This window comes from Malus sylvestris, chromosome 2, assembly GCF_916048215.2.
Source record: "Malus sylvestris chromosome 2, drMalSylv7.2, whole genome shotgun sequence".
Classification (NCBI taxonomy): domain Eukaryota; kingdom Viridiplantae; phylum Streptophyta; class Magnoliopsida; order Rosales; family Rosaceae; genus Malus; species Malus sylvestris.
In genome coordinates, this window is record NC_062261.1 from 12,102,909 (window position 1) to 12,121,048 (window position 18,140).

Consider the following 18,140-nt stretch of genomic DNA (forward strand, 5'->3'; position numbering starts at 1 on the left):
ATGGAATCCCTTCCGGATCAGAATTGTTTATTTCTTCACATTTCTGAACCGTTCATTTCATGGCAAGAGAATTTAAAGCTCCAAATTCTGTCATGTCACCAACAGCACCCAGCATTTTCTGCAGGCTTTCCCTCTCCCTCCTATATGCCTTTTGAGCCGCCCTTGTTTCTGAAATGTTTTTATATTTGCTCTGTTATATCGTATGTTTTTGCTGTTGCTGAAAAATGAAATTTTATACGCCTGGACTGCAGCAACAGAATCTGCAAATTGAAAATTACACACAAAAATATTTGTTTTGCAATAGTTCCTTAATTTTTCTTTTAGTTTAATTTAAGTTATTGACTTCTCAATATTCATTTCTTTAGTCATTAAACTTAACAATATATTGTACATTAATTTTTTTTACGAATGTTCTTTCCTTTAAATATTAGTAAAAGAAACATATAATCGAAAAAGAATACGAAGAGAAGGAAAAAATAAATAAATATTAAGCAGTTGTGGATGAGAATAACCCTTTAAAGTGTTGAAAAAAAAAAAAAACCCTTTAAAGCAGATCGAAAACGATAAAAAAAAAAAGAACGGAGACGGTGCGCCACAACTTGGCAACTAATCATTGGCACGCGTATGTCGATGTCATTTCGTGCTTATCCATCGATATCCTGCAGGGATAAGGATTGTCTGCCCTCCTAGTTGTGGTGTCCTTCCATGCCTTCCTATTTTGTGCGGTCATGGTTAAGACACGTCAATATTTTATATTTTTATTATTTTTTGTCTTATTATCTCATTAAAAAATTAATATAAAATATTGACATGGCTTAACCATGACCGCACAAAATAGGAGGGCATGGAAAGGCACCACAATTAGGAGGGCAGACAATCCTTGTCCATCCTGTAGTGTGTTTGCCTGTTTAGATAAAGTATGATTGTATTCTCGTACTCAATTGTATGTGCGTATATTGATCGAAGAATTTAATCGTAGAATGGATATAGTTTAAGACAGCTGGGTTTGTAAAAATTTGAGATAAAGACGGCAAGCGCCTAAGGTTTTGTACAAAAAGCTGTCTATGATGAAGAAAGATGATTATGTTTAGTCGACATCAAATAATAGGGCCGGGGATTTAGTAAAAAAAACCGACTATGTGATTTTTCATTCAAGTGGAGCCTGCAGAGTGGTATTTCCGATTTTGCTAGCTGTATGCATGCATGTCTCCCACACAAAGTCTTAAATACAAGGGTTTTAATATTTTTTTTCCATAAAAAATATATAAAAAAAGTCCTAAGTGCACAAATTAGTTGAAATTTAGAAAAATGAAAGTAATAAGGCTTTTTTAAAATCGATTCCTTAACAAAATCTAAGGATGACTAAAATGAAAATATGATAAATAATGCACTTATCAATAGAACTAACTTAGAAACAGTAGTTACTTTATTAGAGCTAAGACATGAAAAAGATTTTAGCATATAGTTACCCAGACATGTAGTAGGTTTTTTTTTTTTTTTTTTTTTTTTTGTATCTGAACTTTATTGTTATTTCAAGTTCATGAGAAAAGTGAATGCGTTATGACATGAAATATTCATTTCTCATGTTGCAGAACAAATGCGATTGTTAGGTTAACAACTCTATTTCATAAAAAATTTGCCTCGCCTGGTCTAACTCAATCCCAAGTCTAAGACTGTCTAACTTATCGAAAGCATGTGCATGGACGCGCCAGCAGCAGCAATCCCATCTTTCACCGAGGCTTGTATGAGCTCTCTATGTTTGATTGCATACCAAGTCTTGAAATCAAGTTTTCAAAGTAAAATTTTTGTCCCGACATTCATGAGAGCCGTGTTGAAAAAAGCATAAAGTGGCAACCTTCCAAACCCACAAACCCTTTAGGCTTGGATAATGGACGGCATAAGATAAGACAGCGAATGGGAGCCTAGATTATTGATCAAGAAAACTATAAAGAGAGAACATCCAATTAACTTTGTTTTGCCCCTGATGTAATTTGCCATCTATCTTTACATGCTACTGGGCTATGGAGAAGTAATTCAACCGAGAAAAGATAATGTGCAAATCAAAAGTTCTTATATATAATAGAATTTCTTCTATTTTGAACCACATATAGTTGTTTAATTGGATATTAAATTTTTGGCATCCTTCTTTGAAAGTAGCAATCATTACTGTGTAGTCACAGTTTGACAGTTTGACAAGTGAATATAATTTTGTTTTTTTTTTGTTTTTTCATAAATTATCCTTGCATGCATCAAAACTATAAAAGAACGTGGGAAAGAGCCGAACAATAAAGAGAATCCATACGAATGATACATAGCTATCATTTTTTTTAATAACAACTAACGAACATATTATAGTAAAAAGATAATATATACTTGGGTACTCACTAGTGAGTACTCTATACTATATGTACCTAAGTATTATCCTTGGATAATAAAACATGTACCCTATGGGCCTATACACCTAAGTTTAATAACATATTCTTTATTTTTCAAAACAATAAAACATGTGTTAATATATCATTAGACAAAATTAAAAAGTAAATACTACCTAGTAAGTACTCAAGTATTATTGTTATAACAAATGAAAGGCACCGAAAGTTATCTTGTTTTTACAATTAACGTATGTTGTAACTTGTAACTCTCAAACACAGAAGTTCTGGTCGAGTCATTAAAAAAAGTTGTTGCACCATCTGCAAAACTCATTTTATTGCAGGTTTTTACCTTTAAGGTTTTTGTTCTAGAGGGGTTCAGAAATACATTTCTTATTAGGTAAGGGTGATGAAAAGGGTTGTCTCTCTTTATTTAGTGTTTGATAGATATGATTTTTTTAGGGACGACCTTAAAGATATATATGATTGAATCATTGAAATACAGTGAGAATTGAACCCTACAAGAGATCTTTGATTCTCTTTTACTTTCAAAGACCATAAAAACGGATTTGTGCATGGGTAAAATTTTTTTTTGTGGAAATCATTTCATTTTGGATGTTAAGCATTTGATCAAACCAATGACCTAGGCGATGTACACGTACTAATTTGAATTATCTTTATGTTTTAAACATTAAAAGAGGTTCAAGTTGGAATTCTCCAACCAAGCTAATAAGAAATGTATTAATAATGCAAATAAAACAAAGTTTACAACTTCGTGCTTCTGTTGTGGGCCAGATCCTTTTTCTAGGGATCCTAGGGATATCGTGATCGTGATCGTTTATCATGCATCATACGGTCAGAAATCATTTCAAAATTTAAATTTTAAAATTAAATATAAATAATACCTAACGAAAATTGACCGCACGATGTACGATGAACGGTTACGATCATAGGATCCTTAGGATCCTTAGGAAAAGGATATTGTGGAACACAATAACAAGAAGGTATCCACATCAACTGTAGGGAAAGAAGGTTAAAAGTTCAAATGAAAGCTCCATCAACCTTCCTGCTCCAGGCTTTTAGACATTAAAGAACACTAGTAAATTCCAAAGTTTATGTGACCAAATACCAACATAAAGCATTTTTGTTGGGTTTTTGGTATAACTTGTATCGTCAAAGCGGAATCCGGATACTCTTTATGAGGATCTTGAAAAATCATAAATCATGTCCATTCATTATATATTATGTGGTTAGAAATTATTTTAAACTTTTAATTTAAAATTAAACACAAACAGTACTTGACTAAAACTGACTGCACGATGTACGATGAATACCCGAATTCTCATAAAGAGGATCAGGAGAGGATTCTGTTAGATAAAGCGTATAGGAATAATCCAAATGTCAATGACCATCACGACCCTTTAGGAAGTTGCCATGCCCTTCCTCTCAAACCATCTCCAACCGAATGAGGGCCAGAATGCCCATTTTAACCCTCTGGCCATCCAAGAAATTAATATTTTAATTAACAGTGCAGAGCCATACTTCTTACCATCTCCAACCGAGGGCCAAAGTGACACACCCCGACTGAAATCAAGGCATGATGGCCGTCATGTGAGAGTGACGTAGTCATGTGCACAGTGCGGAAACGATAATGATAGGAAATATACGAATAATTAAAAACCAAATTACTAGAGTGCATTATTAAACAGAAAATGATAAGAGTTAGTTACAACCGTAAACACTCATAATCAGAGCATAAAAGTCTAGGTGCAGTCCAGTAGGACAGGTACTAGTTATACAGTACCAGGAATGTCCTACTATTATTTAGATAAGTCAGAACTGCCGACGTCCTCAAGCCACCAACAACAAGCTTATTTAAAACCTGGAGGGGCGCAAAACAGAAAATGTGAGTGGGCAAAAATAATTGTTTTACAAAATCATATCATTTATCAACATATTTAACCCCTCGCTGTAAAACATGTATAATTTTCCCAGAATCAAGATATAAGCATATACATACATACATACATACATACATACATACATACATACATACATACATACATACATACATACATACATATATATATATATAATCATAACATTTCAATTCATGCTTCACATAATCATACTCATATGTATGCCATGCCAAAGTATAACAAAGTAAACAATCCAAGTAAGAATGATTTCACAAAAATATGACATGGTAGCCGGAACCCCTGTGGTAGAATGTACGGCTGAATTCATAGCTCAAAAGTCAATCTAGCCGGAGTCACTGCAATGACCTATACGGCAATATACTGCACATAAGTCGGAACCACTAAAAATGGATCTATACGACAAGATTGGGTGTAATATAATTATGCTCAATTCTATTCTCTCATAATAGTCGGGCAATAAATCGCTAGTCACCTACCAATCGGAACCATAAATAAAGTCTGTACGACAAGACTGTGCACTTAAGTTGGATCAAATGTGAGCATATAGTGCGGGAGATGATGTAAATAAACATGCTTGTACTTCACATCTCTGGCTAAATCACAATTACCCTAGATGCAATTTTATGAGCTCAACATTATTCAGTCACATATCACATCATTAATGATTTATATAACCAAACATAACTTACCTGAACTTACCTGTGCCTCCACAGCACCACATTTATATATATGCAACCATGAAATGCATATTCAGAATATAAAAGCATTTGACATATTATTTCAAAGCATATTTTCCTTAAAAAAAAAATGCATTTCTGGGAAATATATCAAGTATTTAAATATATACTGAAAACAAAAGACCACTCACTGGTATGTCGAAGGGTCGTAGCCCCCGAGTCACCCGTGGATACGCTCGTCCTCGGGATAAGTCTCACCTATATGCGAATTAACTATAAAAACGTTATTTTAAAGAACATAGGCAAAACTAGTTAATAACTTCTCATACATAGCTCAAAATGGGTATATGAATATACCACAGTGACCTACACAACTCCACGAACATCCCCATATTTTAAGAATATTTTTTCGAGCTCCCACTTGCGGCCATGCTCCGGCAAGGGCACGGCAAAACGCGCCGGTCACGCGCGGCCACATGTCTGGCACGTGTAACGGAATAGAAACAGCGTTAGGAATATTCTCTGGAATATTCCGTTAAAACCCAACGGTAACCGTCCAAAATAACTGACGACGTCAGCATATTCCGTCCAAACTGACGGAATATTCCGTCTTCGTCCCCAGCGAGTCACTGGTCGCCGGAAAACTGGGTAAAACTTTAAACTCACTATTCTCACTCGTTTTTCAACCTTTTTCATGAAATTTGAACCATATGAAAGCTTAGAGTGAGAAGAATGGCGTTATACCTACTTGAAGCTTCTAATCCCACGAAATCACGTCGGGGAAGCTTCGAAATTCCGACCAAAACTGTAACTCGACGTTTCTCGTGATCCCGACGTCCAAATTCCTCAAACGAACTACCCCGAGACTCGTGAGGACCTCATTAAGCTTCATATGAGCTTAGATTTCCTTAAAACACAAGGTTTTACGTGAGTATAAACAGTGCATGAAAATTGGGTTACGAGTTCATGAGTTTTTTAAGGATTCCTTACCTGAAATTGGTGTCAAACGATTCGTAGCATCACAAGGAACACAATGGTGACAATTCCACCTTCGATTTGCAAGGTTTGGGGTAAGTTGAAGCTTGTCCGTATGAAAAAAGGAAGAGAGAGAGTGAAAATCGAGAGAGAGAGAGAGTACGAGAGTGAGAGAGAAGGGAGGAGTAATGTGTGTGGTCCAAAACTAGCCAACAACCTAATCACAACCAAAGCTTCTTAGTTCCTAAGTGTTCCAAAAACTTAGGAGAAGCTTAATTAATCAATCTCAAAACAAATCACACACCACACATTTTAACGTCTAAGGGTAAACTAGTCATTTCACGTCATCGAAACTAATCTTCCGGGATAGGTTGTGACAATCTCCCCATCTTATAAAATTTCATCCTCGAAATTACATACAACCAATACATCCACTAATAATCATAGAACAAGCGTGGATACATCTCTTTCATCTGATCCTCTGTCTCCCAAGTAGCTTCTTCCACTTAATGATTTCTCCATAAAACTTTCACCAAGCGTACGGTCTTGTTCCTTAGTTCCTTATCCTTCCAATCCAACAGAGTCACTGGCTCCTCATCATAAGTCAAGTCCAAATTGATTTCCAAAGGTTGAGGATGAATCACATGTGAAGGATCTGAAACATAATGTCGAAACATCGAAACATGAAATACATCGTGCACCTTGGATAACTCTAGAGGCAACTCAAGCCTGTAAGCAACCTTACCGACTCACTCGGTCATAATATATGGTCCAATGTACCTAGGACTCAACTTTCCTTTCTTTCCAAATCGTACAACACATTTCCAAGGTGATAGCTTCAGAAATACCCAATTGCCTACATCATACTTCCGATCAATGGCATGCTTGTCTACTAAACTCTTTTGTCAATCTTGGGCCGTTTTCAGGTTAAACTTTATTACCTGAACATTTTAAGTAGTCACATCCACAATCTCAGGGCCCACTAAAACTCTTTCGCCAACCTTTGACCAACATAGAGGCGTACGACAAGATTTCCCATAAAGTGCCTCAAATGGTGTCATACCAATACTCGAATGGTAACTGTTGTTATAGGCTAACTTCATCAAATCTAAACAATCATGCCAACTATCTCCAAACTTTAGCACTGAAGATCTCAACATATCCTCTAATGTCTGAATGGTCCTCTTAGATTGTCCATATGACTGAGGATGATATGCCGTACTATAAAGTAATCTCGTACCAAGAGCTTCCTGGAATGCTATCTAGAACTTGGAAGTAAATCTAGGATCCTGATCCGAGATAATATTAACTGGCACACCATGATACTTCACAATCTGCTATATAAATAACTTAGCTAATTGGCTTAACGAATACTTTGCCTTTACTGGAATAAAATGTGCTGACTTCGTAAGTCGATCAACTACCACCCAAATGCTGTCATAACCATTCTGTGTGCGAGGAAGCTTGTACACAAAATCCATAGTAATATTTTCCCATTTCCACTGTGGAACGGGAAGTGGCTGCATCAACCCAAACGGCTTCTTCCTTTCAGCTTTAACCTGTTGGCAAATGGCACATCTACTCACATATTCGGCAATTTCTCTTTTCATACCCAGCCAATAATAAAATGGTCTAATAGTATGATATATTTTAGTGCCTCCTGGATGCATCGCATATGCTGAAATATATGCTTCATCCAAAATTTCTTTCTTTAATTCTGCATTATTCGGCACATACATCCCGCTTTCCTGCATAAGCATGCCATCAGTTTCTCGAATCCCAAAATCTTTCTTTTTTCCTTGGTTCCTTGCTTGAATTATTTCCTGGGTCTCCTCATCAATCATCTAAGCCTCAAGCATACGATCAATTAAAACTGGCCTAACCTGAAAATAAGCAAGCAAGGCTTCTTCTCGATCTTCGACTCCTAGCTCCACTCCAGTGGACCTCAAATCTACTAAGAAAGGAACATGACAATCATACATGGCATTAAGTCTGGCTGGAGTCTTTCTACTAAGTGCGTCCGCCACTGCATTTGCACGACCAGGGTGATACTCAATCATGCAATCATAGTCACTAAGTAAGTCAATCCACCTTCACTGTCGAAGATTAAGATCTCTCTGAGTAAACAAATACTGAAAACTTTTATGATATGTGAAGATCTTACATTTCTCACCATAAAGATAATGTCTCCAAATTTTCAAGGCAAAGATGATAGCTGCTAACTCCAAATCATGTGTAGGGTAATTCTTCTCATGAGGTTTCAACTGTCTCGAAGCATAAGCAATCACCCTACCATGTTGCATCAATACACAACCCAAACCATTCAGAGAAGCATCACTATAAACCTCATAATTACCGTTATCATCTGGAAGTGCTAGAACATGCGCATGAGTGAGGTAGTACTTCAGCTGTTGGAAACTTTGCTCACATTTATTATCTCACTCAAACTTAACATTATTTCGAGTCAACCTCGTCAATGGCAGAGCAATCACTGAAAAATCCTTAACGAACCGTCAATAATAGCCTGCTAGGCCAAGAAAACTCTATACTTCGGTGACGGTTCGAGGTTGCTCCCAATTCTTTACAGCTGCCACTTTCTGAGAATCCACTTGAATGCCTTGAGCAGAAATGACATGTCCCCAAAATGCCACTTGATTCAACCAGAATTCACATTTGCTAAACTTAGCATATAGTTGGTGTTCCCTCAAACTGCTCAACACCAATTTCAGATGTCTAGCATGCTCAACCTTAGACTTAGAGTATACCAGAATATCGTCAATGAAGACAATAACAAACCTGTCCAAATATGGCTGGAATACTCGATTCATCAAATCCATAAAAGCTGTTGGTGCATTAGTTAACCCGAATGGCATCACAAGAAATTCATAATGACCATATCGAGTCCTGAATACGGTTTTAGGGACATCTTCATTATTAATCTTCAACTGATAGTATCCCGACCTCAAGTCAATCTTAGAAAATACGTATGCACCTCTAAGTTGATCAAATAAATCGTCCATACGAGGCAATGGATAACGGTTCTTAATGGTTACCCGATTCAATTGCCTGTAATCAATGCACAGCCTCAAAGTTCCATATTTCTTCCTTACAAATAAAACTGGAGCTCCCCAAGGTGAAGTACTCGGCTGAATAAAACCTTTATCCACTAACTCTTGCAACTGGACTTTCAATTCCCTTAATTTAGCAGGAGCCATTCTATAAGGAGTTAAGGATATGAGATTCGTACCTAGAAGCAGATCAATAACAAACTCCACCTCTTTATCTGGCGGCAATCCAGGCAAATCCTCAGGGAATACATCCGGAAAATATTTCACCACCTGAACATCCTCCACACTACTAGGAGCATCATCATTCAACACCACATGAGCCAAATATCCTTGACAACCTTTCGACAACAATCTCTTTGCTTTCATGGCTGAAATAATACCATGCCTCACCCTACTAGGCTCTTTTACATATGTAACTTCAGGTAATCCAGGACAATGAAATGTGACTGTCTTCCCATAACAATCCATCTTGGCACGATTATAGTGTAACCAATAAGTGCCCAAAATCACATCAAAATCCATAATATCCAACGGCATAAGATTAGCCGGCATAATAATATCCTCTACTATCACTGGACATCCTGGATATACCCGATCCACTAAACATTTATCCCCTCTAGGCATAAAAAATTCTAAATTATATCCTAGAGGTGTATGATGAGGTTGCGTCACTTGAGCAAATGTATGAGAAATAACAGAATGTGTAGCACCACAATTAATCAATACTCTAGCAAAATGACCAAGAATATTTAACGTACCCATGATTAAATCTGGATTATTCTGGGCATGTTGTAGTGACATGTTGTGGATACGCCCTTGATTCTGCTATTGTCCACCCGACCTCTGTTGGCATGAATACCACGTCCCTGTCTTTGTTGACCCGACTGCCTTGAAGATCCTGCACTACTAACATCAATCTCTCCTTACTGGGGCTGTCCCCCTTGGTACCACTGAGATCTATCGGCTGAATGTGACTGATAAGACATAGATTCTCCCTGATATTGAGGATACCCATTCTGATACTAAGGATCCTGAGAGTACTGCTGCTGTCTTGAGGTGTAAAGAGCGGCATCACCCTGATAGTGGTAGGCACTTCCTCGTCCAGTTTGAGAATAACCACCAAATCCTGAAGCTTGCTGGGTCGGTGCAGGTGGTGGGAAAGAAGACTGATGGGGTCTCTGCTGATTCTGAGGGCATTGGGCAGCCCTATGACCCACCTGTCCACAAGTAAAACATCCATTGCTGCCTCTCCTACACTCCCCAAAATGCCAATTATTACACCTGCGGCATAAGAGAGCACCATATCCACCTGAACCACCAAAATCTCTCTGTCTCTTGAACCTTGGACCTCCAGTAAATCTACCACCTCTCATCTGCATATTAGTACTCAATCCTCCGCTAGAAGAGATGGAACTGCCACCACTCCTCTTAAAGTTCTAGGTCTTGCGGGGTCCCTGAAATGCTTGCCCTTTTCCTTTATCATCTCGTCTCTAGCCCCCATTCTTTCCTTCCTCATCTTCACTTTCACTAGGTATGTTCTCTGAGGCCTCAATCCTCAGTAGAATCTCATAAAACTTCTGGTAAGAAGCACATTGAGTCGATGTTGCTATAGAACGCCATTTCTTCTTAGTACCTAAACTGAAACGACGAAGCATCTTTACCAGATTAGAAACCTCCAGATCATATCTCGACAAATCAGTAAACATCTTGTAATACTCATTAGTGGACATCCTTCCTTGCCTCAGATGAGTAAACTCCTGTTTCTTAAGATCTATATACGCATGAGGAATGAACCTTTTCTGAAACAGCTTCTTAAACATTCCCCAGTCCACAATCTCTTACGGGGTCATCTGGTAAGACACCTGTCTCCACCAGGATACAGGCTGTTCTCCAAAAAACTAGGTAGTCGTCTCGACCCACTTATCAGAAGAAATATTTCCCTGACTCTGCATCACCTGAAAGGTCTTCTCCACATGATTCAGCCATTTTTCTGCCCCCTCATGACCTTCATTTCCCATGAAGTGAGTCAACTTCGGATTATGAACTGTCTCAAGAGGTGTCATCTGAGGAGTACGGAATGTTGCCTGAATGGCAGAAACTATAGCTTCCCCTAATTGAGCAATATAAGGGAAACTAGATTCAGCTGATTGGCGGGGCTCTCTAAGAAGCGGCATAGTTCTGACATAAGACATCACAAGGATTAGAACATTCAAGAATTATACAGGACTGCTAAGCCTAGGCTCTGATACCAAACTAACACACCCCGACTGAGATCAAGACATGCTGGCCGTCACGTGAGAATGACGTAGCCATGTGCACAGTGCGGAAGTGATAATGATAGGAAATATACGAATAATTAAAAACCAAATTACTAGAGTGCACTACTAAACAGAAAGTGATAGGAGTTAGTTATAACCGTAAACACTCTTAATCAGAGCATAAAAGTCTAGGTGCAGTCCAGTAAGACAAGTACTAGTTATACAGTACCAGGAATGTCCTACTATTATTTAGATAAGTTAGAACTACCGATGTACTCAAGCCACCAACAACAAGCTTATTTAAAACCTGGAGGGGCACAAAACAGAAAACGTGAGTGGGCAAAAATAATTGTTTTACAAAATCATTTCATTTATCAATATATCTAACCCTTCGCTGTAAAACATGTATAATTTTCCCAGAATCAAGATATAAGATATACATACATACATACATACATACATACATACATATATATATATATATATATATATATAAAATCATAACAATTCAATTCATGCTTCACATAATCATATTCATATGTATGCCATGTCAAAATATAACAAAATAAACAATCCAGGTAAGAATGATTTCATAGAAATATGACATGTTAGGCGAAACCCTTGTGGTAGTCTGTACGGCTGAATTCATAGCTCAAAAGTCAATCTAGCCGGAGTCACGGCAATATACTGCACATAAGTCGGAACCACTAAAAATGGATCTGTACGACAAGATTGCGTGTAATATAATTATGCTCAATTCTATTCTCTCATAATAGCTGGGTGATAAATCGCTAGTCACCTACGAGTCAGAACCATAAATAAGGTCTGTACGACAAGACTGTGCACTTAAGTTGGATCCAATATGAGCATATAGTGCGGGAGGTGACGTAAATAAACAGGTTTGTACTTCACATCTCTGGCTAAATCACAATCACCCTAGATGCAATTTTATGAGCTCAACATTATTCAGTCACATATCACATCATCGATGATTCATATAACCAAACATAACTTACCTGAACTTACCTGTGCCTCCACAACACCACATATATATATATATATATATATATATATATATATAACCATGAAATGCATATTCAGAATATAAAAGCATTTGACATATTATTTCAAAGCATATTTTCCTTAAAAAAAATTCATTTTTGGGAAATATATCAAGTATATAAATATGTACTGAAAACAAAAGACCACTCACTGGTATGTCGAAGGGTCGTAGCCTCCGAGTCGCCCGTGGATACGCTCGTCCTCGGGATAAGTCTCACCTATATGCGAATTAACTATAAAAACGTTATTTTAAAGCACATAGGCAAAACTAGCTAATAACTTCTCATACATAGCTCAAAATGGGTATATGAATATACCACAATGACCTACACAACTCCACGAACATCCCCATATTTTTAGAATATTTTTCCGAGCTCCCACGCGCCAGTCACACGCGGCCACGTGCTTGGCATGTGTAACGGAATAGAAACAGCATTAAGAATATTCCCCAGAATATTCCGTTAAAACCCAACGGTAACTGTCCAAACTAACTGACGGCGTCAGCATATTTCGTCCAAACTGACAGAATATTCCGTCTTCGTCCCCGGCGAGTCGCCGGTCGTCGGAAAACTGGGTGAAAATTTAAACTCACTATTCTCACTCGTTTTTCAACCTTTTTTCATGAAATTTGAACCATATGAAAGCTTAGAGTGAGAAGAATGGCGTTATACCTACTTGAAGCTTCCAATCTCATGAAATCACGTCGGGGAAGCTTCGAAATTCTGACCAAAACTGTAACTCGACGTTTCTTGTGATCCCGACGTCCAAATTCCTTGAACGAACTACCCCAAGACTCGTGAGGACCTCATTAAGCTTCCTATGAGCTTAGATTTCCCTAAAATACAAGGTTTTACGTCAGTATAAACAGTGCATGAAAATTGGGTTACGGGTTCATGAGTTTTCAAAGGATTTTTTACCTGAAATTGGTGTCAAACGATTCGTAGCATCACAAGGAACACAATGGTGACAATTATACCTTCGTTCTACAAGGTTTGGGGTGAGTTGAAGCTTGTCCGTACGAAAGAGGGAAGAGAGAGAGAGAGTGAAAACCGAGAGAGAGAGAGAGTACGGGAGTGAGAAAGAAGGGATGAGTAATGTGTGTGGTCCAAAACTAGCCAACAACCCAATCACAACCAAAGCTTCTTAGTTCCTAAGTGGTTCCAAAAACTTAGGAGAAGCTTAATTAATCTATCTCAAAACAAATCACACACCACACATTTTAACGTCTAAGGGTAAACTAGTCATTTCACGTCATCGAAACTAATCTTCCGGGACGGGTTGTGACACTGAGGGCTATAAGGCTTGTTTTAGCCATGTCACAAAAAAACCGTCTTCAACCGAGAGTCAAAGGGTCATATGGCTAAACATAATTTATTATTTAAATTTAAAAACTACAAGAACTTAAATTTATGTTGTTTAATGTTATTTAATGTTGTTTCATATTGTTTAATGTTGTTTCATGTTACTTAATTTAATTTAATGTTGTTTAATGGCATAGGAAGTTATAGGAAAAAAATAGAATTTAAAAAAAAATTGTAAAAAAAACAAAAAAACTGTAAAAAGAAATTCAAAAATAACGGCTAGCTAACGTTAGCTAGCTAGCCATTGCAATTTGAATTCTGGCTCGGCCCAGGGCCAGCTAGCTGGCTGCTTTGGGTCAGAAATCATTTCAAAATTTAATAGAAATAGTACCTAATGAAAATTGACTGCATGATGTACGATGAACGGTTACGATCACGGGATCCCTAGTATCCCTAAGAAAAGGATATTGTGAAACACAATAACAAGAAGGGATCCACATCAATTGTAGGGAAAGAAGGTTAAAAGTTCAAATGAAAGCTCCATCAACCTTCCTGCTCCGTACTTTTAGACATTAAAGAACACTAGTAAATTCCAAAGTTTATGTGACCAAATATCAACATAAAGCATTTTTGTTGGGTTTTTGGTATAACTTGAATCATCAAAGCGGAATCTAGATACTCTTTACAAGGATCTTGAAAAATCGTAAATCGTGTCAATTTATCGTATATCGTGTGGTTAGAAATTATTTTAAATTTTTTAATTTAAAATTCAACACAAATAGTACTTGACAAAAACTGATCGCACGATATACGATGAATCCTTGAATCCTCGTAAAGAGGATCAAGAGAGGATTTTGTTGGATAAAGCGTATAGGAATCATCCAAATGTCAGTGACCGTCATAGGACCCTTTACGAAGTTGTCATGCCCTTACTCTCAGACCATCTCCAACCGAAGGAGGGTCAGATGACTTGTTTTAGCCTTCTGGCCCTCCAAGAAATTAATATTTTAATGAACAGTGTAGGGCCATATTTCTTACTATCTCCAATCGAGAGCTAAAGGGTCATAAGGCTTGTTTTAACCCTATCACAAAAAACCGTCTCCAACCGAGAGCCAAAGGCCATAGGGTCAAACATAATTTATTATTTAAATTTAAAAACTACAAATTAAATTTAAACACTACAACAACTTAAATTTATGTTGTATAATTTTTATGCTGTTTAATGTTATTTAATATTGTTTCAAATTATTTAATGTTGGTTCATGTTACTTAGTTTAATTTAATGTTGTTTAATGGCTTAGAATGTTATAGGAAAATAAAATAAAATTTAAAAACAAAAAATAAAATTTTTATGTAAAAAATAAAAAAATTTCAAAAATAATAGCTAGCTGACTCGTTTTAGCCTTATGGCCCTCCAAGAAATTAATAGTTTAATGAATAGTGTAGGGCCATATTTCTTACTATCTCCAACCGAGGGCTAAAGGGTCATATGGCTCATTTTAGTCCTGTCACAAAAAACCGTCTCTAACCGAGAGCCAAATGCCATAGGGTCAAACATAATTTATTATTGAAATTTAAAAACTACAACAATTTAAATTTAAAAACTATAACTTAAATTTAAAAACTACAAATTAAATTTAAAAACTACAAATTAAATTTAAAAACTACAATAACTTAAATTTATGTTGTATAATTTTTATGTTGTTTAATGTTATTTAATCTTGTTTCATATTGTTTAATGTTGTTTCGTGTTACTTAGTTTAATTTAATGTTGTTTAATGGCTTAGGAAGTTATAGGAAAAAATAGGATTAAAAAAAAATATTTGTAAAAAAAATAAAATAAAAAATAATGGCTAGTTGACGTCAGCTAGCTAGCTGTTGCAATTTGAATTCTAGCCCAGCCCAGGGCCGGTTGGCCATTTGGCCTTTTTTTGTCCAGTGGGGCCCACAAGCCTTTTGACATAACTTTTAGTTGGAGACGGTTTTCGGGCTATTTTCGACCATCTGGACCCTTCGGTTGGAGAAGGCCTTAGTCTTCTCTACCTAAGTATGTGTAATCGAATTGTTTTCCTCAGCCTTGCAATTTCACTGCCCAACTGTGACGACCCATTCCAATTTTCATTATAATTTTCTCCCCAAGTATGTAAAATGCTGATTATGCCCTCGGTGACTTAGTGATGTGGATGTACATATGCATTTTTAATCTTCCTTGCTATCATAATTAAATCGTACTCGACGTCACAAGTACGTTGGCGTGAGTTAGACTTGAATCGGAGTCGTAAAGAGAAAGTTACAATTATTAAAGTGCATAAACGAGTAATTACGAACCAATTATATGGGCTTCTATTCCCTTGGGCCCAATTAGATTCTATTATTTTCTTCTTTTGCCAATCGCACACACACGCACACGTACACCCTCACCCTTTCTCTCCTTCCTTCTCGACTTTTCTCTCTGTTCGTACACCCGAGACACCCCAGCTCGTAAGCTTAACCAAATTGACACAGATCGAGCTTATAAGGACCACCATCATCCTCATCTCGACTTCACGATCATCACCATACCCTTAGTTTTTCGTTTTGGTGAGCGTTGACCCGTTCACTCTCGAGCTTCATCACGGTAGAACTTTGGAAGATGTGATCGCAGACGATTCATGAAGTTTTGAGGCTTGAGGAAGCTTCCAATCAACTTCCCTAGCATTTTAGAGCAGTTTTGGTATGGAGTGGACGTTGGAATAGGCAAGTTAGAGAGGGTACATAGTTGGCCAGAACTTTCGAAGGTTTTTCTGACCATTTTTCATTGGATTTTGGACCTCTAATAGGTACAAACGTGTTCTACTCTTCAAGACCTTCAAATCCATATAAATTTCATAAATTTTGGTTGAGAAATGAGAAAGTTATAAGCTTTAGAAGAATTTTCCAATTTCCGGCGAGTACAGACGGTGGAAACCGGCGGAGTAACCGAAGAAGAAGGAGAATATTCTGTCAAAGATAATGGAATATTCCTAACGGCGTTAGGTGAGACGTACCCCGAGGACAATCGTGGACAAGCGAGATTGGGGGGCTACAATCTTGCTACTTATTAGTGAGTGGGCATTTGCTTTATATATTATATATAGTGGTTTCCAAAACATTTTTAAAATGATTTATGCTTTAAATGCCATGTCGAAAATGAGTTGCATTTTAAGTATTACATTATTATAAATCGTGAATTATATCATGTGATGCTGCAGAGGCTCAGGTAAGTATATTGTGATGGTAATGGTTGCATGGCATATTGTTATGCATAAATGCATTTAGAGCTCATCATTGCTGCACCCCGGTGTTAGTGTTCCTACCCGAGGCCAGGGCACAGTCCTTCACGTGATGTTCACCTCTCGCACCGCACGCTCACCTTGGATCCAAGTTTGGTGCTAGCCTTGTCGTACCGACCACAATAGGTGGTTCCGACTCGTGTGCTAGCATATATTGATGAGCTATAGGTCCAATCATATAGGTCATATTAGGTGACTCCGACTGACATATTATTTTATATTGATTTCACCTGGCTTACATCTTTTAGTATTGAAACGTATGACATGGCATACTTCAGTTTTTACTAGCCTTGTGCATTGGTATTCGTATGTACATACATAGTATTATTTTCTAAAAATTATACGGATTTTACAATGATGGGTTATTATATTCAGAAAAGATAAATGTGTTTTCAAATGTTTTGTTTTTGCCCACTCACCCTTTTGTTTTGCGCCCCTCCAGGTCCTAGGTAGCTGTACATCTTGGTGGCTCACGAGGACTTCTCGGTGGTTCTGACGAACTACTAAATAACTGTAGGGATCTTCTCTCCGTTTGTATAATTAGTACTTAGTTAGTTCGACTGCACTTTCATTTACCTATGCTCTGGTATGTGTGTATTTTATACTTGATCACTTTCACGCACTTACATATTATCTCTAGTTTAAGTAAGTTTAGTTTTGGTTTTTACTTAGTCGTATTTTCTTATTATTATCATCACTTATATTGCGCACTTGGCTACGTCACCCTCACGTGACGACCAACACGTCTCGACTTCGGTGGGAATGTGTCACCAACACTTTATGCTCATAAGAAATAAACCCTAATTTATTTTCCTCTTACTATATAAGATGTGACACTTTGTGAATTGTATCATAGTTTCTGGCATAGAAAATACTAATTGTCTAATTTTAGGTTCTTCTTAGCCTTTGTGTGTAGCTTTATTAGCCTAATCTTTAGTTACTATATATCGTCTCCTTAATAATGAAATGCGAATTTGGAGACTTGAACCTTATGTTGATTGAGTAAGGGTTATAATTGCCCTTCTGACCTATATAATAAGGGATCAGGATCCTCTCCGGAGCAGATGGAGAGGATCCTCCTGACCAAGCCCATCGGGCCGTTCATTTTTTATCTAATGGCTATAATTATTATAACTTTTAAAGGGACTCCCTGTTTGTAGCCGTTGGATAAAAATGAAT